This window comes from Ambystoma mexicanum, chromosome 12 (assembly GCF_040938575.1).
Source record: "Ambystoma mexicanum isolate Mex_15411 chromosome 12, UKY_AmexF1_1, whole genome shotgun sequence".
In the NCBI taxonomy this organism is placed as follows: Eukaryota; Metazoa; Chordata; class Amphibia; order Caudata; family Ambystomatidae; genus Ambystoma; species Ambystoma mexicanum.
The window spans coordinates 994,085,284-994,090,946 of record NC_090936.1 but is presented as its reverse complement, the minus strand read 5'-3'; positions in this window follow the sequence as shown (position 1 = coordinate 994,090,946).

Sequence of the window (5,663 nt, the reverse complement as noted above, 5' to 3'; positions counted from 1 at the left end):
AATGTTGGGGTGGTGGATTCTGATTCTGAGATTTCAACAAGCAATGGGGTAGACTCAACGAAAAAGGTGAGTAAATGTCGAACCAGCACTTTGCTACATCATTTAAAAGTGAAACATAGGTTGATCTTACTGTGTTTGCGGTACCTTTGCATCTTACATTGTTGTTCCTACATTTGCATGATGTGTGTCATAGTCATAAACCTAACATTGCAAGCCTCTGACCCAGAGTAGATAGTGCATGATATGCTCTATGTCCATCCTTCCCACCCCATACCAAATACTGTATTATAATTTATAATACTTATCTGTATGGCTAGAGAGCCACGGCTTGCACCTAACGTTGCTGTGAGTGTGCTAGGAGACAATCCAGCCTGTGGCATGCCCTATGTAAATGCCACAATATCATTGTTATGTATGGATAAACACTAATCTACTAAAAATGCACAAGTGAATTAGTGTGTACATTACACAATTGAAAGAACAATTTCTAGGTGATCCCAATGTTAGCACCTATAGAAAAAGAGACACAATGATGTGAAAGGATTTGCCTAGGATCCCATACTTTGGTTAAGTGGGAATGTATAGATGTACGCTCATGTTTCCTCGTTATACTGTTTCAATGTAGACAGTAGCCTAGATCTCCTTCCTCTCATGCTTAGCACCAGCATGCAATGCTTTCAGCAGTTGTCTTTCAAATGTTAAACTAGTACTGTGTGTTCAAGAAAGCTGACTTGCAATGCACTAAATCAATCAGATCTGATAATATATAAGTAATCTTTATAGAAGCATGTCTGACAAAATAATCATCATTCATTGTGAAATGGCAAAACAGCACAGCAGAGAACCTATATCAGAAAAATATTGCAAGATAATCCAGCAAAGTAATACATTCAAATGCATGGCAAACAAAGGCTGACAGTGATTGATTACTGTGGTGTGCTCAGATATATACATAGATAAGCATATATCTTAAGATGATGCACTATGAGTGTAACATAACTCAGTGTGTGGAGTCCCTGCTGCAGAAATGTGCGTGATCTCCATGACATTGTTTTGCATTTGGATATGGCCGTCATGCTGTTTCATCTTTCTGAGGAAAATAACAGGATTATTCTTATGTGGGTCTCTGACAGGAAATGATGAATGCCTGGAAATACTCTATCATCTCCTCAGAATTCTGCAGAACTAATGAACAGGTCGGGACCATCTGGATGAAGGGCAGGAATGGACCTCTACTTCAGGCATAGGTTTGGCAAGAGGCGTGATCATCATATCTTTAAAAATGGTGGCTCAACCATTTGAAAGCCAAGTCTCTGTAATAAACAAAGGGCAACTGAATTAAGAGTCGGCATGTCAGTAAACATGTTCTTTATTACTAACAGCCAAGCGAGTCTTGAGGAACATGCAAGCCCAGTCTGTGGGGATGGGGTTGGGGTTCTGTTTCCTAGTAGGTGTGGTAGAGTGGGAACATGTTCCTGAGGTACTTGGTCTAGTCACACAAGGCTCTCAGTTTTAAGCAAGTCTTCTACTACTACTACTGCTAGCACTAGTATTACTAACACTACTACTCAAACTAATAGTATTAGTGATACTACCACTAGCAGTAGAATCACTACTATCAATACTACTACTATTTATAGTAGCAGTAGTAGTAGTTATAGTAATACTGTCTGTAGAAGGTACGTCTACCAGTACCAGCACTATTACTGGTAGCAGTATTAGTACCACTTACAACTATTACTTTTAGTATCATTGGTGTTACCTATAATAATACTATCAGTGATACTAGAACTACTACAAATACTATTACTACTGATATTATGGATGCTACTGGTATTACTATTGCTACTAACAATGGGACAGATTGGTAGACATGTAAATCTTGTTGCTGGAAAATAAAATAAATGCAGCATTTATTTTTGCATTTTCAATGCTGTAATGAATTTAAAGACTGCACACCCTCTCCTACTTTGATGTCAATTCTTCATTCAGGGGTTAAAGAAAGTTTGCGAACTAGATGGCAACATATGTGAGAAAAATACATAAACTGATAAAAAAAACAAGATGGATGAGTTTTTCTTTGGGAAATGGGCAGTGTACATTATTTGAAAGGAACAATATATTTCAGTTTCAGAAAAAAAATGTTGATGTTTCATTTAATAACGGCAAGCTTTTTCAATCACTTGCAACACCTGCATGTCATCAGTTGCGGCTGCACACATGTTGGCATTGATGAAAGCAGTCACCAAATGTATTACCTTTCACGTCAAGAGAGGGTATCTTGTCCTATTTGAAGACAATTCTTACCAAAGAAATGTTGAGAAAGGCCACTCTAGACCATACACGGCTAGGGCACTTTTGCACACATCTGTCACAATCAGACTGTAGAATGAGAAAAGTCCCTCTCCCTGTTGCGAATTACTGAATGACCCACCGCCCGGACAATACACTTCCTAGTTTTGATGATAATGCAAAATATTGGGGAATAGTCACAAACCAAGACTCCAGTAGCAGAAATCAATAACTAGACTCCATTTCAGGTGAGGTTAGTTCAGTAAATCTTTAATAGCAGCACTGTAAGTGTTAGTGTTGGGAAATATGCAGACCTCTGCATATATCTGCTTCACTCTCCTCCAATCATACCACCCTCCACCTCGCTCCTCTCCTTCTCTGCTTCTCCTTCCGTGTACTGCTTCACCACCTTAGTTATTTCTCTCCTCCTGCTTGCCCTTCTCCTGACTCTCCTCTAACACCTCTTTCCCACATTGATCCACCTCTCTATTGCCCCAGCTCGAGCTACTATCTCCCACACTCACCAGAGGATGCTAGACCCTCTTATACTTAGGCTGGTCAAATAACAAAGCAAGCTGAGCGCTCATTTTTGACATCTGCATGTAACCTGCGATTGCAGGTTCAAATCCCGGTGGGGCCAACTCAGCCATTCATCCTTATATCAACTGTTATTACCGCGCTTTGATGCCCTTGGGCGAGCTAGCGCTATATAAAAACTGGTATTATTATTATACTTAAGTGTGGGTGGAAAATATTGAACCATGCTCAGCTATGTCCCTTCCTGAGCTGAGAATGAGATTGATTCCTGATATTTACATTTGTTACTCAGCTGTTACCATTTTCTTTCTGTGGCTGTGTGTGTAGCTGCCAAAATGAGTCCTCATTAGAGTGACTCACCATCTTGATTTTCAGTTTTGTGTCAGTGTTGCCACTGGCAAGACATGCGGCTCTTGTTCTTTTGCTGCTAAGATCACATCGATGCTGGCCCCTGCTCATGTCCTTTTATTTATTTCACTTATTGAGCATTTGTATGGTGCCTATACAGCAAAAGTATTCCCAGGCACCACAAGGCAAAGGGGGGGGGGGGGGCAGAGGAGAAAACAACAATAACAGTCCTACTAGGCCTTGTGACATTCAGATCATGCAAATGCAGTGACAAGAAGTGCATGGGGAGGAGCCTGGTCAGGCAGCAAGGCAAGGGATAAGGGAAGGGGGATGAGAGGGAGTGCAAGAGGGAGGGGGGCGAGGGGCTGGGCAAGTGCTAAGCAGAGCCAAAGAGGGCAAGTGCCCATGGAACAAGGGGTAAGGGTCAATGTTTGCGAGGACGAGGGTGGACCAGTCGAAGTGGCTAGTCAGGGAAAGGGTGTCTGAGGGCAAGTGCTAGTTATAGGGGTGTTGGAGTAGACTGATCGAGGAGGGCCTGGCCCCTTTAAGACTTATAAGGGACCAGGAAACCAGTCGCAGCAGCAGGGGGACATTAGCAAGGGAGGGGGAGAGGGAGGAGGAGAAAAGGAAAGTCTTATGAAGCTTCTGGAACTTGAGAAGATCCGGTTCAAGTCTGAGGGGGCTAGGGAGGCCATTCCAGAGGGAGGGTCCTGTCAAAAAAGAGATCTACCCCCGCTCTCTGGTCGGAGAAATGGCTGATCTGGAGAGAGTTGGAGCTAGAGGACCGAAGGACTCTAGTAGGGAGTTATTTATTGAGAGAACGTTGGATGTAGTGAGGTCCCAGGCCCCAGAAAGCCTTGTGGATGATGCAGAGGGTCTTGAATTTGATCCTTGCAGCCACCTGGAGCCAGTGGAGATATTTTAGGGCTAGAGAGATGTGGTCCAAAGATAGGTCTTGCAGTCCTATTCTGGATTTGTTGAATAGGGCTGAAGGAGGAAAGAGGTAGATTGAGGACAAGGCTGTTGCAGTAGTCCAGCCCGAAGAGGACCACAGCTTTGGAGATGTTGAATTTCTGGGAGAAGGTGAGGAAAGCTGGAAGTGAGCCTTCATGGCAATGTCAGCGATATGAGGTAAGAAGCAGAGGGAGGAGTTGAAGATGACACCCAGGCTTTTTGCCTCACACGAGGGGGAATTGAGGGGCCAAAGAGTCCGGCCAGAGAGTAGGAGGGAAGGAGTTATGGAGCAGATGGAAGCATGGATGTCGGTTGTTCAATCACGTTGTTCGAAAACCGTAAGCAACGTTCTGGTTTTTCCTCCAAGATGGCAGTCGTGTCCAGCCGCATGAATTCAGACCAGAGCCGGAGCAACTCACGTTGCAACCTGTTTTCTTCTGTGTTGTTTCTTTCGGGTATGACGCTGTGAGTTTCTCCCATTATTGCTCTGTCCTCTTCTCATGTTTATCCCTTCCTCGCCGATGCCTGCCTTATTCTGCCCTGGTGCCGACTTTGCTATTCGTGGCTGCCTTGCCTGCCTTTGAGCCTTCTGTGCTCCTATGATAATGCAGCCTGATCTGCTTTCCCTACTGCTTTGCCTACCCTTTGATCCTTCTACGCTCCTTTCCTAGCGCAGCTCTTCTTCGGTCATTGTCTCTTTTCTGAAATTCAGACTGCTTGCACCCAGGATCACCTCCCCTTCAGTTTAATGCAGTCTCCAAGGATCCTTACTAATCTTCCATCCTAAGAGGGGTTTTTCTGCCTAGTTGGCTTTTCCTCCTACAGGGGGGCGGTTCCCCTGCTGGCCGCCACTTTCTCTTATCCAGAACACCTTGGGGGAGAGAGTGGCAGTGGGCAGGGACCGTCCTTATCCCTTCGAAGCCAAACTCAGGGACAAGACTCGAGAAAAGCAAAGCACAAGGAGATCCCCCAGTCAGCAGGTGAGAGTTTGCAATGCCCAAGTGACTCTACAAAGATGGCCCAGATGCAGGAACGCATCAGTGCAATCCAGGGGTTATCTGCTGAGGTACAGAGAATTGAGGGGTGGCGTTCCACAGCATCACAGGACATTTGGGGCTGCCGGGTGCCACCTTTATATAACAGATTCAGGACCCTTCGCTTCCTCACCACAGGAAGACGTATCTAAGAATGACACATACCAGGTCAGTTACCGGTTGGCAAGGAAATACTTCTTTCCATGATTATCCAGTATACGGCTCTGTATTTCACAATGTATGTGTTCATGAGCCTCAAGGAGCCTTGGGCTCCAGTAGAGAAGATCGCTACACTAATTGAGTTCCCACCCTTTTTTATGTTCCCCTTTAGGGAGACCTGGTCTAGGCCCATGATGAAGACTGTCTGACCACTTTGCCGAAACGTCACAGGACGGAACACCTTGCGTGTTGGTACAGTCCCCCATCACAAGCAACTACAGTTGATCTACAGCTAGACGTAGACCAGTGACTAGGTCACCCCTCCGCCTGTCAACCCTG